Below are 19887 nucleotides of genomic sequence, written 5' to 3' on the forward strand. Positions count from 1 at the left end.
ATAGTCCATATATGATTTACTGTATGACACACCACTGTTGTCTGATTAGATGGACCTGTGTAAATTAGATTTATAAAGTCAGTTTCTGGCTATTATAAAACATTTTAGAGCTATTATCATAACAATCTTAATTTCAGAAAATGCTTAAACCCAGAAACTTTTCTACACAGCCCCACTGGAACTGCCAAACCAGAAGGAACGACACTGACTTTAAGCGAGGGTTGGATGCATCACAGAGCAGCCACCCAAAAATCATGGAGAAAGCCCAGGTAACCTTTGGGGACACACACAGAGGTAATGTGATATTCAATGACATTACAGTAGAAGTGATGTGATCCCCCATATCAATAAAGGGGAAGGAAGCTCTTTTCCTGAGACTGAAAAGAGAGCTAAAGTCAGCAGCAGGTTGACTTCCTACTCACCAGAAGGTTTCTCTTCCCACTGCTCACCGAGGAGAACAAGCCTTGGAAGAGATCCCAAGCACTTTCTGAGAAACATTTAATTGAATAACTCCTTCTGACACAAGGGGCCCACATAACTGAGAAATAAGAGAGATGGGAGCAAGACTGAGAATTTATATTTGTGCCTGCTGTCTATACCTAACAGCATTACTTTAAAACTGTGCTACAACCATTAAAATCAAGCAAATGTACATGAAAGTCAACCCATCTTAATTCTGAAACACTTTGAAGCAACTTCTGAGGACTGTCTGCTAACAAACCATGTTCTTCCTCTTGGCAAGGGAGGACCACACTTGCAGGAAAACTTTTGTGCATCAGGGAACACCAGGAGATCACTACAAAGGGAACATCAGGCATTGCAGAAATATTTCAGGATCAATGAATTTTCTGAAGCAATCAGGATATATTTAATGAAAAAAATTCATCTAGTCCCTTCAGGCAGGCCTTTTGCTTCAAGAGAGAAGGAAATTATCAGTTGCAAAAGAATAATAAATCTAAATAATCCAGTGCTAAACAGGAGGAGCCCATGGGCAGGGACACCTCCCATTGTCCCAGGCTGCTCCAGCCCCAGTGTCCAACCTGGCCTTGGGCACTGCCAGGGATCCAGGGGCAGCCACAGCTGCTCTGGGCACCTGGGCCAGGGCTGCCCACCCTGCCAGGGAACAATTCCTCATTCCCAATAGCCAATCTAAATGCATTCTCTGTCAGTTTGAAAACATTCCCCCTTGTGCTGTTGCTCCAGGCTTATAGAAAGTTTCTCTCAATGTTTCCTTGAGGCTCCTTCAGGCACTGCAATGAAGTTCAGGACGGGCTATCACACACTGCCTCGGTTCAGTCACCTTGCTCAGTCCTCCCTCAGTTTTTAATTCTCCTGTGGTGTTGTTCTTCAGCTGAGCACATCAAGAGGCTGCAGGAAGTATCTGCATCTGCTTATTCTCACTCCCAAAAGGGGGTGAAAAATTTAACACACTGCTCTGAAAAACTGAAATGCTGAAAAAAATGCTACATAAATCCAATTTTTCTACCTATTTTTATTTCCCCCAAAAAAAGTCAATATAATGATTTTTCTTGAAGCAAACATAGCCCAGCCAGTTAGAGGGTAAAGATTTTACCCTTTTTAAGTTAACACCATTCAACTACTATCTCCCTAATAACTCCTGGCTATAGCAGTGACTCCTAGATATATTCACTTAATCCTACTTTATCCAGCAGCCTTGGCAGGGAAATGCAGGCCTGTCCTAAAGACACACAGTGGTAAACAAGATCAATAACTCCTCGTTTCTCACAGGAGCCAGTGGCAGGGCACACCAGAGTCAGACTCTATTTACATGTGAAGCACTGACTGAAACCATGAGAGCTCGGGGTGTGCTAATGATCCTGCCAGTGCTGCACGGCCCCAGTGGAACCTAAACACACATCCTGTTAGTCCATCATCTCATTACTGGATCCACCAAGAGTAAAACAAGTTTTAAAGAGACTTGGAAATGAAAAATTTCACAGAATAGCAAGAGGCAACTGTTGTTCAGGTCTAAAAACATAGCCTAAGTGTACCGTAAATTCATTATTTTCTCCTATAAATCTGCAGTTAAAGATTTTAGTAAAGCTTTCTGTGCTCTAAAGTTTAAATTTTACATTTTCAACTTTATTATATGATTGTGTATTTGTCATTGCAGTGTCCAGATTGGTCTGAGGGCACAAGAAAGTTGTTTCACTGTAGGAAGAGGTTCACAAGGCTCCTCCTCACATATTAATTGCAAGATCACTTCCCACATGTAAACAAAGGAATCCACAATATTTAACCTGCTCCACGCAACAGCAAGTGACACAAAAGTGGTTCCTAGAAAAAAAGAAGGATTCTGCAGTAAAATTAAGTAAGGATGTAATTATTCCAATATCTTTTGTTTAATTTACTTCAAGATGAAGCCCATAGTGGGAAGAAACTGATGTTTAAAACCTATTTTCCCTAAAGAAAATCCCTTACAGGAACTTGAGAACAGCTTAAAACTGTGCTGACAGTTTTTAGAAACTGGATTGATTACATGCAGAGACTTCAAACATCCAAAAGTTGCTACTACTGATGTAGATTTTAAAATTATTTTATTATTGACTCATTGTTCAATTAAAACATCTTTACTCTGCATTTTCTGCCTGAAAATAAAAGCCACTAGGGAGCCACAGCATATTTGGAAGCTAGCAATTAGCAACAACAAACTTTTCAAGTGTCTATAACCAAGTCTTGTTTTCAATTAAGAAATCCTTAATGAGGCAGGTTCGGGTTTTTTTAGTTTTGTTTGGTTGGTTTGTTTGTTGTTTCTGTTTGATTATAAGGACACTGTTCCTCCCACCACTGCTGTCCTGCTCACCACCAGAACATTAGGCTGGACCACACTTTTGCAGAGAAAGTTCAGCTACTCTGAGGACTAATTACAGTTTTCAGGCTGAAAATAAGTTTATGTTACTTTCAGTAAACAGCTTTTCATTCTTTAGGGATCACATATCATTACAGTGCTACATCTAAAGGTTAAAATCCAAGCACGCTGCAGGAAAGTTTAAGTGGTGTCCTGAAAAGCCACTGTCATTATTTATAATGGCTGCCCCAGCTGCAAAGGGTGGTGGATGGCACAAATTAAATGTTTGCTGAGAGAAAAACCTTCTGAGATGAAAACAAAGCAAACAACAAACTACAGATGGTTAGCCAAGAATTATTGAGTGTGCCCAGGGCTGAGGCTGGAAGGCTCGTACCCCTTGCTCTATAGATTGCCTAGAAGTTGGATATTTCTGTTTCTGAGGAATGCCAGGTATAACCCCTTCATACCAAATAAACAAGATGCATTCTGCCAGCTCTGCCTCTTTATTTCCTTTGGGGTGCACATTTAATTGGCTCATTAGTGACCATTTGTAGCTGCATCCTTTGCAATCTCTCTTGTATCCAGCATGCTTCAGAGCCTGCTGCAGGAGCAGCAGCAAGGCTGGGCAAGCACAGGGAGCTGCAAAGGGCTGATCTCCTCCAGGGAAGGCAGCACAGGGACTCATTTCTGGGCTGGGTGATGATATGGGGTGCAACGAAACAGAAATGGTCAAGGACTGTAGTTATTGTGCAACACAGAGATAGAATCCACCAATCATCTCATCTTTACTTGCAAAATGAAGTAAAACAGACCCAATCTTCAACCATAGTTTCACACCAATGGAGGCAAAACAAATCCCAAAACCAAAAAAGGCCCGATTTTTTCTCTATTGTCCTCTAGTTCTTTAACTCTCCTGGAAATGAAAGAGAAAATTATGATCTGAAGTATATTCAGCAAGCCAATCCCAAGTGGGTTGAACTTCAGCTTCTATTAGTTCCACAGAGAGAGCGATCGATTTAAATACCTCTCCACCTCTAACAAATGCATTCAAGGCATAATTTTTTTGATAACTGTTCCCCTATCTGAGGGATGTATTCCTAAAAGAGGTGTTTAAAACAAACTAAACACCCCCACAGCAAGCAATACCAAACAGAAGCATGGGGCGTATGGGAAAAAACAATTCTAATTAATTCCCTTAATATTCTGCTCCAATCTCTCTTTTCCTTATTATCTGCTTAACATTTAAAGCATCCTTAAAGCACCATAAGACTTCTCTGCTTTAGCAACAGGCTCCTTAGACGTTGGGAAATGTTCCGGGGAAACCTCGAGTATGTTTTGACACACACTGAGCCAGATAAAATGATTCTGCCACTTGTTTACAGCACAAGTGACAATATTATTTCAGAGTCCTAGCAGAAGTGATAGACAACTGGTAGCCTCGGGGGAGCTCACAGACTTGCAGGCAGCACAGCATTTTGGCACCACCCTCCAAGCTGTGGACACGACTGTCACCTCCCTGATGGCTCCCAGCCACTGCAGGCTCCATTCAGCCCTCCCATCACTGCTCCAAAGTTATCCATGCTCTGCTACTTCGAGCTACTCACCCTTTTTGGTGCATTTTTAACTCTTAAGTCAACCATATTATTTTTATGGTCTGTTTATCGTTATCCCAGCATGGCAGGAGGCTTGGGCTCATTCATGCAACAGGCAGGGGGTTTGGGATGGTTTACATCAAAAAAATACAGAGTTACTGGAGCAACTCTCTGCAGGTTACTGCTGCCTCTCCAGAGAAACTTAATTCTTGCATTTCAGACTTACTTTGGGGTTTGTGTGTGTGGTTTGAAAAGGGAAAATAAACCAAATCACTTCTGAGCTTTTGAAGTTCCATTTGCACAGCCCAGCATCTCAGAATTTGAACAATGAAATAAATAATTAAAACATTTATGTTTCAAAGCTCAAAGGGAAAGCAAAGATTTAGACCTCCAATGGAAAGCCTCCAAGTCAAATATGAGATAGAGCTATTCACAAAATAAGTATTATTCCTATACTCTCGGAAAGTTTTATGAATTGTTTCTTTCTGGAAATAGCAGTGGAGCATTGGGCAGAGGTAGAACAGCAATGCAATGACTCATGTCATTTTCTGCAGTGATTCATGACATTTCTGAGAATTCAGCTGCAGCTGAGGCCCTCAGTTCCACAAACACAAATTCCACAAATGCCAATCTAACCTGAACCTCCTCACAGCAGGTGTGTCCCGCCTGGAACACACATGAGATGCTGTGCAAAATAAGGACTTCTGAGCTCAGCTGGAAAAACTTGAATTCCTAGAGTTTTTTTATTTTAAAAAGGAAAAACACCTTTTATAATTCCTAGAAACAAGACCCATTTCTGTCTCGCACTAATCATTGTGAAAGGTGGCAATTTAAAATGCAAACATTAGAGCACATTTCCATTCCTCCCCTGAAACGTGACAGAAGATAGCATTTGCTTCTCAGAGAGCTTACATATGCACTTGACTGTATTTTTCATATTTTTTAATTTATTTTCTTAAACAAAGAAGAAACATTCTCCTTCAACTTCCTGACACGCAGACCCAGTGGCACGTTAATAACCAGAGCCATGCCAGTCCTTACTCCTGGCAGTGGGACACTTTTCCCATCTGAAAACCACAGGTGGTTCTTTAGATCTCACAGGCAGGAGTGGATTTTCAAAGGGCTTTATTGGAGCACCTAAACCACGTTGGACAGATTTTGAAAATACTCACAGCACTTGTTTACAATACTTGACACTTAATGAGCCTGGAGACATGATGAAAATGTTTTGAAAATTTACCAGGTCCTTACATTAGGACCATCCTTTGTCCTTTGCATCAGGTGCCCTTGCAGCTTCTCAGCAGCTGGGCTGTCTTCTCCACGCTGGTTTATCCTTGGAAGCTTTTGCCATGAAACTTCTGTCAGCCTGGAGTCATCCACGAGCCAAGGAGGAGAAATCCAGGCTCACATATTGCAGTTCTGTCACATCTTGGTGTTCTTTCACTCAGCAGTACCTCCCTGACACTTCACAGATATGCCCTGGCTTCTCCCCAGGATGATCTCATGGACCTACCATGGAGCTAAAAGCTGATGTATTTCACAGATCATGTTTGGTGTCACTGCCCTTGGGCAGGAAACATGGACAGAGGAATTAACTCTTGTTTTGGGTTTGATTTACAAGGAAGTTTTAGTGAGGCTGAGACATGAGTTGGGGCAAGCAAAGGAGTATGAGATGTAGGACAAGACCAGGATAAAGAGCTGTGGGATATTTACAGTTCAACCTTGCTGCAATAGTTCTTTATGAGAGATTGTGCCCCAAATTGCAACTATATTTATATTTTCCTTTCCTTCCTGTGCTGCCCACATGTGCTCACTCGTGTACCCAGCACTATGTGAGTTCTGCCAAAGCCTTACAGGGACATAGCCATGGAAGGAAATAGAACTGAAGTTCATAAACTGAAAAATAACATAAATCTAAATGAAAGCAATTCAGAAATACAATGAGTAAAAGGAACTTCTGAGCTGGAAGGACCTATCTTGTTAATACAGAGTTTCTAACCTGGCAGGAGGTGTGGTGTCAAATAAGTTGGGAAACAGGACAGCTTATGCTCCGAGGGTTGGAACAAAGATTTCAAACCATGACTACTAATGATATACTCACACTTTTGAGACACATTCATCATTCACCATGACTTAAAGGTAGATTATATTTAAATCACCTTTATCTTCACAGTAACTAAGGAAAAAAATAGATTTTTTTAATCACTATTAGGTGCCACAAACAAAAGCAACACAATCACAACCAAATAATATATAAAATATTCTCGTTTAAACATGCAAATTAAGAAAATATTTGGAGCTGTCAACAGAGAATTTAATCTAAAAATGCTTCAGATTCATCTTCTGCCTACCCCAAAACTATTGCATTACAAGGAATTCTTTGCTTCAACACTTCTTAATGGTTAAAAACCACAGTTCAGGAAATAAAAGTTTGTAAAAGAACTTTTAAAATTTTCAGAGAGTGGCTAAAATTACATAGAATAGTGATTTTTAAAAATATACTTTTTCTCTCACTTGTCTGTCATTCTGTAAGGAACAGGGACAAAAGGGGGAAAGCCAAAAAATCAAAAGCATTAACCACCACATGCAGCATTCAGCTGATTAAGAACATAAGAAGCCCTCACCATTTTCTGAAACCTTTCCATTTTTTCTTCTCTTTCATCCTTCAAAGCCAAATCCAGACTTCTCTGAGGTTAAAGCAATCCTGCCAAAACATCTCAAGCCAACTTTACTGAGGTGTGTTTGGAAGCAGGAAGCGCGCTGTGGCATTTCCAGCATTCCGAGTGTCTGGAACACATGTCCAGGCTGGAAACCCCATTTTAATGTGTGCAACAGGCCAGGAAGGCTTCAAATCCCACAGGATTCCTTTTCTGATGAGCCTTTTCAATGTATAACACATTCTCCCTGCTATATTTACAGGAATAACACCAGAGACACAATAAGAAGCTTAAATGAATTGCTGCTGTTACTGTTAAAAACTAAGATCATTTGACAAACGGTGTTAAAAACAGACTATGTTACCCAACTCCAGCTACAGGAAAATCTTCCCTGTTCTGTGAATCAAGTAACATTGTTTGATATCTTTTCTATCCTTCAGTCATTAAGGATGCACAGATCAAAGCTGGCTTCTAATTATTTTTTATAACTCACAGCACTCAAGGGAAGAGTTGTTTAAGATCCCAAATGTCCCGACCCAGCATTCCTGCTGCCACGCTGGGACCTCTCAGAGGAGGATTCACACATTTTAACATTCCCTTGTTGTACCAAGAGCTCTTTCTCAGGATATTGTGACCTAAACTTGGTGTTCTATGGCTTGCCCCTGACCTAGGACACTGTGCCACAGGGATCCAACCCAACCATGTCCTGGATGGAGCTGCAGGCTGGGAACGGCCCCTTCCCTCTCTCCTGGTGGTGCTGCAGCTTCCAGAAACATCTTACATGCCAATTTAACCTGTGTTCCACAACTCCTTTATCTGTCAAAGGCATTGTTTGGGAGCAGATACATAAAATTACAATGGAAAGAACTAGTGAAAACAGATTGTACTGGGGTTACATTGGTATTTAGACTGGAAAGAGAGAAAATCTCCAATACAGGATGAAAGATGTTTGAGCACCTAATACCAACACAACCTGCAGTTCAAATTCTCACCCGAGTGTGTTCCTGACTATATTCAGAGATCCCTGTTCCATTTCCGGTGCCCCAAGAAGGAAATTCATTCCAATAACTGTCCTGGATGAGTTTAGCACCAGAGCTCAGGAGCAATGCTCAGAGAGGGGCAGGGACGTGCAGGTGGAGCTCTGTCCATTCTCTCCTGGCGATCACAGGAGCTTCCCAGGGACACACAGGAGAGCAGCCCTGGCAAGTCCTGGAGATACACACCCTCAGCCCCAGGATGGTTGGGTTTGGAAGAGACAGAGATCATCCCATTCCCCTGCCATGGCAGGGACCCCTCCCACTGTCCCAGGCTGCTCCAGCCCCAGTGTCCAGCCTGGCCTTGGGCACTGCCAGGGATCCAGGGGCAGCCACAGCTGCTCTGGGAACCCTGTGCCAGGACTGCCTACCCTGCCAGGAAACAATTCCCAATATCCCATCTAGCCCTGCCCTCTGGCACTGGGAACCATTCCTCCTTGCCCTGTCAGTAATATGGCACCAGCAACAAGCTGGGTTTTCAGACCTTAGTGGAGAAAATGACTTTTTTTTCAGATACTGTAAAATACTGTAAATTACCTATACTGATGTGCAGAGAATTAATGCTTTTGGAATCATTATATTTCACACTTGTAGAAAATCTTGGATCTCTTCAGGTATTGCAATTTATTCTGGGGGATGACTCCAGTATCTGACTTGCCAAATTGTGCTGAAGTGTGTATAAAATCTGACCTTCTTCAGATTGTATCTGATCTCCACAAAGATTGCTCAAGAGACTGCTTCCCCTTGTTAAGGGACTTTAACTCCCTGCTTTGTTATTTATTTCCCTATAGTGGAAAAATGCAGTTAAAAAACAAACAAACAAACAAAAAACAAAAACATTTTACTACTTACACTGTAGAAAAATAATTTTAAAATAGATAATACTCAGAATTTATTAATTTTCATTTTACATATTTACATGCAATTTCATCAAAATGTTTGGTAAAAACTAATGCCAAATATTATAATAGGTTTAAAATGTATTTTGCTCATTTTTGCAGAAATTGTCAAGGTAAAATTAATTTGATTTCAAGAAAACTCTGGAATATCAATAATAGGGGCTCAAGACCAAGTCTAACAAAAAACCCTGAACATAACATTAAATTCAACAAGTATAAAGGCAGAAGATCAAAACTACAAAACTGGCTTGGTTTTAATCCAGACTTAATTCAAAAATTAACTTTGACCAGAAGTTATTTTTAATTTCTTCTGGCTAAACACAAGGCAAGATTTCCAGTTTCTCTAAGTACACATTTCAATATGACCATATGATAAAAAACAATACCAAAACTATACTAAATCTTTATCAATATTTTGTGGCTTTATAAATTTTTAAAGTTTTATTTTAAAATTTGCATCAATTCTGAAATATGTCTTTTTTTTGTACTAGTCAAAATAAAAACAGCCTTCATCCCTCATATCTTTCTCTCAACTATAATCAACAGGTCCTACACTGAGATTTATTAAAATAATGTCTGTTTTTTGGTCAAATGGTTCTTCACCCAAATAAAATTCCATAGAATTTCTAAACAAGATGAGGTTGCAACATTGGCACAACCAGCTGTGGATTTGCACCCACCCTGTGTGTCTACAACACAGATTATGGGAAGATGAAATGAAATTTAAATTTAAAAATCAGGCCAAAGTGGTCATGAGGAAAGTAGAAACAAAAATCTACTTCCTTTTTGAGAAAAATCGAAAGGTTTGCAGTTCTGCAAGGCACCTCTGGAAAGCCACAGGCTGCAGGGCAGGCAGGGTTTTCCACACCTGGCTGGGTTGGTCTCTGTCTCCACTTTTCTGCCATGGGATGCAAAACAGCAAATTTCATTGGCAACGTCTTGCTCTCCAAAATTGCCTGTTTCCTTCTAAACTCCTGCTCCCACACAGCCACAACAGCTCCGAGTGTGTCTTAGATGCAGGAAAACAGAGCTAACAGTGCCTATAAATAAATAAATCATGGCATGCTAAAGCTGAGAAGTTCTCCCTAAAATGCAGCAGAAATCCCTGGTGGGGGTAATCAAACAGTCTTTGGAGTGTGTCTGCTCATTCCCAACCCTGCCACTCGTGCCAGCATCATTCCAAGGCACACTTTTCTCCAGCTACTCAGATTAACTTCTCTTAATAAATAAGATGTCCTAGAGCACAGGAATCTGCAATTCCCAAAGGGGGAATAAAACAGGGGTTGGAAGGGAAAGAAAAGATCAGTTTCATCCAACACGTCTTCAAAGTCTCATAACCTGGTTTCTATTTGCTAAAAATGGAAAGTTGAAGCTGCCTCTGAGACAGTTATAAAAGTATAATGTATCAGTTTCCCTGAGCTCTCTTGTTCATTAAAGGTTGGGATTTTTTTCCCTCCCTCTCCTGTAAGAAAACTGCCCTACTGCAAAGGGCATTAGAAATAAAGATTGTATTTCAGCTGAAGACAAAGTGAGGAAAAAAGCTTTTGTAATTACGTTGATGATTACTTGAGCAGTCCTCCATTTGACAATACAATTATACCAAAGAGAGGAGAATATCTTCATTACACTGAATAAAAGCAGAAAGTGTGGTTTTTCCAGCTTTGAAATTTATGGACTATGAGCCAGACATATAAAACTTTTCTTGAACTCCAGAAGTCCAGATAATCCAGTTTCTGAAAACATCATTTTTTCTCTTATACAAATATCTGTGCTACATAATTCATATTTTATGTTCTTTGTAGGAATTCCTTCACCTACAGGGATGAGCTAACCTCAAACTGGTGCAGTAACATTGGCTCTAGGCTTTGGTACTGGTTCCATTCCAGGGTCTGCTCTAGCAGTTTTCTATTTATATCATGCAGAAGTCAGCAAAAAAGTCAATGATCCTGCCACATCTGGCTGTGCCAGAGGTGTAACATAGCTCAGCAGTCCAGAAACACCTCAGCAGCTTAAAAGCAAAGGAAAAGAAAACCCCAGATCAAATCCCAGCTGTAAATTGTAACTCCATAAAAAGCTGCTGTGCTAACACCAGGCTGGTGATGACTGCCATCCTGGTGATAAATCATCATCTTCTGACCTCTAACATTCAAAATAATATTCATTCTTCAAGCACTCCTTGTCACCCTGTTTTGCAGATGGGTGACTCAGGCAGATTGGGAGTCAGCACCTCCCTTTTCTGCTGGCAGTGGAAAACCCCAGCTGGCTCCAGTTCCATAATCCACTGGTTTGTGTGGTAATGCAGCACCAGGCTGGCTACAGCCAGGACACCCCTGATCATCCCACACAACTGCCATTGTCTGGCTAGGTTTGGGTATGTTCCCTGGAACTGAGCACAAGACAAGAACAGGAATCCTTTGAGCATGGAAAATCGGGGAATTCATCAACAGTGCAGCCCAAAACAGCAGTTTTCCCCAGCACTGAGGGTGCTGCTGTGCTGCAGGAACAGCTCAGCTGCCAGTGCTGGGTGTCAGACCCCAGGCAGTGCCTCAGTGGCCTTCAGAAGTGGGGATTTTATTTGGTTTCACAGCACATTAAGTTCCCGCATTTATACAGAATCTACAGACCCACTTTCTTTCCAGCTGCCACCACAGCCGAGTTCAGAGCCACAGTCACCCCACCCTTCCTTGTGGAACTCTTCACTTTCAGCCATCTCATCACTCCATGTGATACAAACAAAAGAGAAAAGAGAGCTCAGATACTCCAAGGCCCCTTCATCAATGAATTCTGACTTAAAAACCTCATCACAAACCAGCCCTGGATAGACCTTCAAATAACGACCCACCAGATCACACCGTTCCCATCTATAACTGCCATGTCCTTTCCACACCAACTCATTCAATTATTTTAAGATTAAAAGCACAACAATTAGCTTTCATTTAATGCTTTCAATTAATGCTATTTTATGAACAAAGGTATATGAGTAGTGGGACAGAGGTACAAATAAACTTGCTCATTACAGAGCACTGCAAGCTTGTTTACTGGAACTGTGTTAAGTAATCTTTCCTTTCTGCTTTAAAAATAAAAGACTCATTTGCATCACCCCCAGCGGTCCAATTTCAAGCACAGTTTTTAAGGCTAAGGATTTGAGGAAGAAAGCACACATTGCACTAATAGTCCTATGGCTCTGAAGATGCAAATAACAGGCACATTTTTTGGTACCAGGGCAGGCATGTTTCCACCCTAACTGCCTCCAACAGGACAAATAACAATCTTAACTTCAGGAAAATATCATTCTGCTCTTTTTTTCTATGTATTGGGTCTATATTAGAGAATAAAAAAGCTCAAATTTTAGTATCCAGCCCTTAAAGCAGTAAGTGCAAGTATCTCAAGCTCAACAGCCAAGAAAATTCGCTTTGAGTTTCTCTCCATTCTCCAGCACCCCTTATCTATCCCTGGGATACTCTCTGAAGGAGGCAAAAATATATGAATATATAAATAAATAAAAGATACATATAATACACATCACTGTGTCAAAGAGCAAGGACAGACTGTCTTATTTAAGAGATAAAAACTCCTTGACCAGCATAGCTGAGGAGCTGCTTTCTTCATGGACAGACCTCCACAAGAGCCCACATGCTTTCCTCCCTCAGCTTTCTAAAGGGAAACTCGGCCCTGTCCCACACAGGTGACCCTCCAAACGCCAGCAGCTGCTCCCACTCTGCTTTCCATGCTGAGGTGCAGGGGATGGGAACAGGGCTATGTATCTCTACTGATCTCACCTGGACTAAACTCAAAACCCAAGGTAACATCTCATGCCAAGACACCTCGAAGCCTTCCAATAGTCAGAAGATTCAAGCTACAAGTTTTCTGCAAGGCTGTTACCAGCCCAGATTGTACAAGGAATTTCTTATTTCTTGTGCAATACTCACATTTCACAAATCAGCAAAGAACCACACATGGTCTCTCTACATGGAAATTGTGTCTTTCACTATCATCACAATCAATGCTCCATCCTTGGATGGATTGGAAGGAAGAGGCAGACACTCTATCTCTTAAATCTTATTTATTTTAATGAAAAAGAAAGCTACACACATTTAAGAGATTAAAAGAAGTATGGCTTTATAGCCTTGTAGTTACTGTGTTCTGTGAAATGTGAAACCTGAATTTTCAACTGTATCATAAAAAGGTTTTTTGTACTCAGTAACCTCTACTACAACAACCAGGGTACAGCCAGGGTTGTATGGTACAGCCAGGGTTGTATGGTACAGCCAGGGTTGTATGGCAATCAGGTGTGGTAGAACTCCAGAAATTGCCTCCCAGGAAGACACCCTTGGGTTGCATCAGTACTGTTCTCCTCTTTACACATTTTGCCCTAATTCTGCACAGCAACAAAGCTTAGGGAGCTCTTCCCATGGATAAACCTTCATTGCTGCAGTAGGAAGAAGAATTAAATGCAAATGTCCCATTACACAGAGTGAAGGTTGCAACCAGTAGGATATGATGTAAAATTTGGTTGCAGCAGCATTTTCTAAGATGGCATCACTTGTTGGGTTGTGGGAGGATTTTCTAAAAGACATGGCTCTTCTAAAGAAATACAGATATTTATTTTCATCATCCATCATCGTTCTTACATTCATCTTAAATGTTGCCAGTTCAGCTCTGCATGTTCTGAGCCTGGCAGGAGCACAGTGACTCCTCCTGGCTAGTTCTAAACAGCCTATTTGGATTAAACATTTGGAGTCCTTACCTACCCATATCCCCATATCCATTCATTTGGGAAGCAAAAAAAGTTCCTAAATTGGAGAGATTTCTACCAGCAAGCCCAAGACTTTGGCCAGAACTGAGGGTGCCAAAGTCCATTATTCAGCTCAGTGCTTTGTCAGAAATCAATGTTACAGGGCTAGTTGCCACAAAGAACTGAAATCAATAGGATGGAATCTGCTCTTTTTCAGAGGACTGAACTCCAGTTAGTCTAAACTTCAGAACAGGCAGATTTTCAGTGAACAAGTACAAATAAATGCTGAAATCTCAGAAGACTGATAAGAATACATTCTCCATCCTACTCTAATTGAGGAGCTGTGGCACTGTAGCTCTGGTCAGGACCCTGTGCAGGACTGAGGTAAAACCAGGATAACAACCTGAGCCTTTAAACCTTGCTGCTTGTCCATGGATAAAAAATAGCTTCATGTTCATAAAGAAAACTTCATAAATGTGGAAAAAGGACTTAATGTTTTTTCTTTGCATGTGTCAGGGTGGTGTGTTGTGATGAACACAAATTAAGAGTGAGCACCCAGATGGAGAGTAAAGGGAGAGGTGTGTCCCTTTCTGCTGTCTGCTCTCCATGGGCTGATCCCACAGGCTCAAACGAGGGAGGGGGAACATTCGGGATGTTTGCAATGTTGTGCAACTCCTTCAGTAGCCGTGGGCACACCCCTGTCCCCGCGGTGCACAGATTAAATCCCATCTACTGTGGCAGGGATGGGCACAAAGGACACCCTGGATGAACCGGCCCGACCCCGAGGGGCTGCCAGAACGATCCCATGGATGCAGCAGCCCCAGTCCTGCTTCCCAGTGCACAGAAGCTCATTGCAGCCTCCTCAGCTCCAAATCCAGGCATTCTGCACAGGTGCTCTTGGTCAGCCACTTCCCACGTTTTCACACTGGCATTTTGTTGGTCAGTGCCTTAAGAATTGTTCCAAGGATTTGGCTGGGGATAAGGATGATCTCACTTGCATTCAGTGGTATTCCTGTGCCCCCAGCCTGCCTTGGCATGAATCCCCCCTTGCTGCCCATCCTTTTGAGCCAGCAAAGCAAGGAAGTGGAATTCAGTGGAAAACCTGATCAGATTATTCACTGAGCTCTTTCCAGCAGTGAGTTAATGACAGTCTGGAAAGGAGCTGGAGCAGCCCTTATCTTCTGGGTATTTCAAAGGTGTTCCACAATTTCTCAGGCTTCAGATGTTTTTGATGTATTTTTCTGTACCATTTTGTAGTTTCTTGACTCCAAAACCTATCCAGATATTATATAAAGCCCCTTTTACAGTGTAAGAAAACAATTGAAATTTTCATTTGCATGAACAAAAGGCTTCTGAAGTTGGTTTAGAGAAATCTAAAGTTTATCGGTAAAAAGTTTGCTGCTTCTGTACTTCTCTCTTTGGGGCTCAAGTTTGCAAGTGGATTGCATAGACCTGCTTAGTTTTCAGCACTTACCACAAATATTTAAAACAAATGGCATTGTTTATGAGACAAAGAGAAACAAATATTTGTAAGGATTTACAGTGGCCTGATTCAAATGAAAAGGTTTTTGCTTTATTATTAAGTCTTTTGAATATTTAGATAGTTTTGTAGTAAAAACACAGAGCATATGAAATGCAAGGTAATGCAGTATGTGATTAAGATGGGACTTGGATTTCATTCCAATGAGCTACACAATTTAGGTATTCCTATTCCAACAAGAGCCCAATTCAATATATTTCACACAAACAACAATAACCTATTTCACTTTGTGGCAACTTGTTTGTGAGCAGCTTACCATTGAACTGCATTGATCACTTTCAGTCATTAATTTAGTCTATTCCAAGCATATTTATTCCTACAAACATTTTCTTTCTCCTGTTAAGTTTTTTTATTCACAACAGAAGAAAAGTGATCTGAAGAAACAGCTTACAGAGCCACATCCTGATATGATAGTCAGCATGATGAATTTCAAATTACTTTCTGTGAGAGTTCACTGCTGGATAATAGAGCCAGAAACTCCACAAAAATCTCCTGCCAATGCATCGTGTAGGGAATGTATTCAGAAACTCCAGATAGGGAGCAATAAAAAGCCTTACGATAGGTGAAGAATTCTATCTCCTAACAACATACTGATGTTAACATAACAAAACCTGCTTTTCCTGGCAAATCCATGTAAAACAAGCACTAAACCAATGTATTTTCCAGGCAAATGCCCCATGGAGGTGTTGCCACTGCCAGGCTGTGCCAGGAGCCCCCCTTGTCACAGCAGCTCCCGCTGATGGGAGCCAAGCAGGAACCTCCACGCGGAATTTTGGCTTTTCCTTGGTCCTTCCCTTGGCTTTCGGTCTTCCAGCCCCGGCAAAAGAGGTGCTGGGAATCCGTGGTGACTTTCAGGGAAGGAGTGGGAGGTGAGACACTGTGGTGGCCGCTTTGGTGGCTGTTTGCTGAGCCCCTGGCCGGGCTCCCTGCGGGCCGGTCCCGGGGTCGGCACTGCCTGAGCCACCCCGGCTGGGATTCCTGCCTTCCTGCAGCGCTGCCGGACCTGCAGGGCTCAGGGAGGGGACTACTGCCGCCTGCCCAGCCCACCCCCCGCTGAGGCAAATCTGCTTCCCATTACAGCGGGCTCTAACCCCGGCGCATTCCTGGCTTGCAGCGTCGCCGCCTCCCGTCTGAGGCCGGGACTAGGAAACTCCTTAGATGGCCCTGATCAGCCAAAAACTACCCCACCAGCCCAAAACTCCCCGTCACCCTCAGCCCAAAACTTCCCTGTCAGCCCAGAGCTCCCCTGTCAGCCCAGAGCTCCCCTGTTCCCCTCAGCCCAGAGCTCCCCTGTTCCCTGTTCCACTCAGCCCAGAGCTCCCCTGTTCCGTTCCCCTCAGCCCAGAGCTCTCCTGTCAACCCAGAGCATCCCTGTTCCCCTCAGCCCAGAGCTCTCCTGTTCCCCTCAGCCCAGAGCTCCCCTGTCAGCCCAGAGCATCCCTGTTCCCCTCAGCCCAGAGCTCTCCTGTTCCCCTCAGCCCAGAGCTCCCCTGTCAGCCCAGAGCTCTCCTGTTCCCCTCAGCCCAGAGCTCTCCTGTTCCCTGTTCCCCTCAGCCCAGAGCTCTCCTGTCAGCCCAGAGCATCCCTGTTCCCCTCAGCCCAGAGCTCTCCTGTTCCCCTCAGCCCAGAGCTCTCTGGTCACCCTCAGCCCAGAGCTCCCCTGTCAGCCCAAAACTCCCCCGTCCCCTCAGCCCTGTCGTGTGAAGCAGAGGCAGACTCTTTGAGTGTGTGTTTCTCATTGCAGCTCACACCTGGTATTTGTTTAGCCCTGGAAGACACTGACTGCATTCCAGTGGAAGGAAAACACTTCTCCTTTGAAGGCCCGGGTGTAATTTATTTCACTATTTCTGGCTGGTTCCTGAGAAACGCGATCCATGAGTGAAGGACTGAAATAAGCTTGCTCCGATTTATCTGGTTTTCCATTATGAAGTGTGGCACAGAAGGAGCAGGATTTCCAACTCGTTCTGCTGTCTGTGTGTCAGCCAGAAAAAGCCATGGCTCCATGCTGATGGATCCGAGCAGCCCTGCCTTGGGGAGGCACTCAGGAAGGCACGGGGCTAGGAGTGTTCCCAAAATAGCTCAAGGAAGCTATTAACATCTGTAAATTATGCTCCTGTTTCCCTGACAGCAGCAGCTTTGCTTGAGGATCTCAACGAAGCTGCCAGCCTAAGAACTTTATGTGCCTGTTGCAGTGATCCCTTCCCAAAAACACATCAATCACTAAAACAGACAAGGTCTGAGCTCCCAGATCAGAGCTTTTGTAAAAATATACATGAAACAGCCTCCTGAGCCTCTTAATTCTGTGGATTTGCAGATTTTTATTAAAAAAAAAAAATAGGGCTGGATAAAAATAAAGATGTTTCCAACATGAAACATGCACATCAGCTCTGTTCCTGCAAATTGTTTCAGAAGGTGAATATCCTGGTGATAAAATTACTAACATATGATAAACAATAAAAAACTTGCCACTGATAATTATCGAATACCTCTGAGCAGCTCCTTTGGGAACCTTCCCACAAAGCTCTTGCCCTTCTCCCTTCAGTGTGCAGAGAAGGAACTTTTTTCCTTTTTTAAAACAAAACTAAGATTGGTGACTCAAATGTGCACACAATCAGGTATTACCCCAGGAAACAGTTTTTTATAAAACTAAAAACTACCAAAATATTTTTAAAAAAACAGAGCAACAGGCACTATGAGAGACTGATAGGATTTGGGATCCAGAATTCCCCAGGGAAGGGTACGAAGATCATCCCTGTAGGACAGGCAAGTTGTCCTATGGACAAATGCAGCACCTCATCAGGAGAATCTTACATTTCCAGTGCAAAAAGGGCAGACAGACACATTTTCTACAAACTTTCTGCATTTTAATGTGTTTTCCACTAGCATTTTGGGAGGATTTGTCTGCTATGGAAATAATACATTCTTATGAAATTTGACATCTGTGATCAGAGGGATCTCCTCTATAGGCTTTAGATACTGAAACATGGTTGCACTGCTGTGGAAGATAAACTGAGGGAACTAAGGAATTTACTTGTTAAATCTGTTTTCACAAATCTCTGCCTGCTAAAACAATTAATCAGCAGTGGCTTTTCTCACATAGGAATGAGAAAGGATGCAAAGTCTGGAGCACTCCTTCTGGAGCCATAAGCAGGCTGCATATTTGAATTACTTTTATTAATTGCTTTGTTGTGACACCCCAGGAAAATACTTTGTCAGTTGCCTCTGCTATAATTTGGAATCCACTCATTATTCTACTTTTTTTCTTCTTTTTGAAAAAAAAATCTTTTGTCAGGACCAAGTTGTTTCTAATTTAGTGCTGTATGTCATTTGCAACAGGATCCTTCAAGTTTCCTCTCTCAATTCATGACACCTGGTTTTTGTTATTTTAAAGACAGCCAAGGACACTGGGTCATTCATTCCACACATTGTAAAAACTTTAAAAGGGTGGCACACATATGTATATAAACAGAGGAAAAGAGTCTATTCCGTTCCTGAAAAAATATGATTTTAAAAGAGTTGGGAATGTGAGTGTGTGTCACATTGAAAAGGTTAAGGGGTTTTGTGTTTCTTTTTCTCCTTGCTCTGTGGTGTCATGTCACAATCTAATATGGCTCTCACAAACATAGAAAAAATCTTTTCAGCTGAATTCCTGGGGTCAGTGAGGGGTAAGGATCCCGCCAAGAAGCAGCTGGGAGCCATTCCTGCCCCTGGCCCTGACACTGCCAAAGTCCCCCTGAGAACTGCACATCTGGAATTAAAAAAGACATAAAATTTAGTGGGACTAAATTCTTCTAAATTCAGCAGTGATTTTAAGGTGAAGGTTTAAAAGTGTGCCAAGCAAATATTGGGATTGGCCATGTCATTCATTTTACATTTTTTAATTATTGATATCGAGGTCCCAGAATGAGCCCAGAGGATTTAGGAGAGTCTGGCAGAGGAAAGCCCCATGCTGGTCCCACATTTCCTGTCCAGTTTCACACTGCATGCCCTGTGTCCATTCTAGGGCATTCTGTAGTTCATTTGAGCTGCTTTTAGAATAAGAAGCACTGGCAGGAAATGCCACCTGCTGTGCCCCACTGTCATACAATGGGATGTAACCCCATTCCCTCAGCATTCCCAGCGTGACCCATGCCAGAGGCCTCATGAGAAAATCAGGGATGTGGGGCTGCCTTGTCTGACAGCAATAAACACACAAGCCTGTCATGGGCAGATAGAATAATTTTGGAGAATTGAAGACATCTAATTGCAGTGTTACAGACTTTGAAGAATTATTAAAAACAATACTCTGTGGCAATAAATCATTTTGTCCTCATCCAGCAAACTCCACCACTCCTCAAATAATCACATGAAACAAACCACTGTAGAAAATTCTGAAGTGACAGAGTGGACATTTCCAGGGGTTTTGTTGCAGATGGTCACATCCTGGGTTTCTGTGGCACTCCAAACACTTCTCCAGCTTTCCAGCCTTTTGCTGGTTTCACCTTGGGTGGCATCTCCTGCATAGCTGGGTCAGAACAGCAATAAACCCACAGCATTTAAAGGTCTTTTTTTTTTTTTTTTTTTTTTGTGTGTTATTATTACTTCCTAAATAGCAGGATAGCAGGACTAAAAAGAATCCCTA

Source organism: Lonchura striata, chromosome 11 (assembly GCF_050655825.1).
Source record: "Lonchura striata isolate lonStrDom1 chromosome 11, ASM5065582v1, whole genome shotgun sequence".
Classification (NCBI taxonomy): Eukaryota; Metazoa; Chordata; class Aves; order Passeriformes; family Estrildidae; genus Lonchura; species Lonchura striata.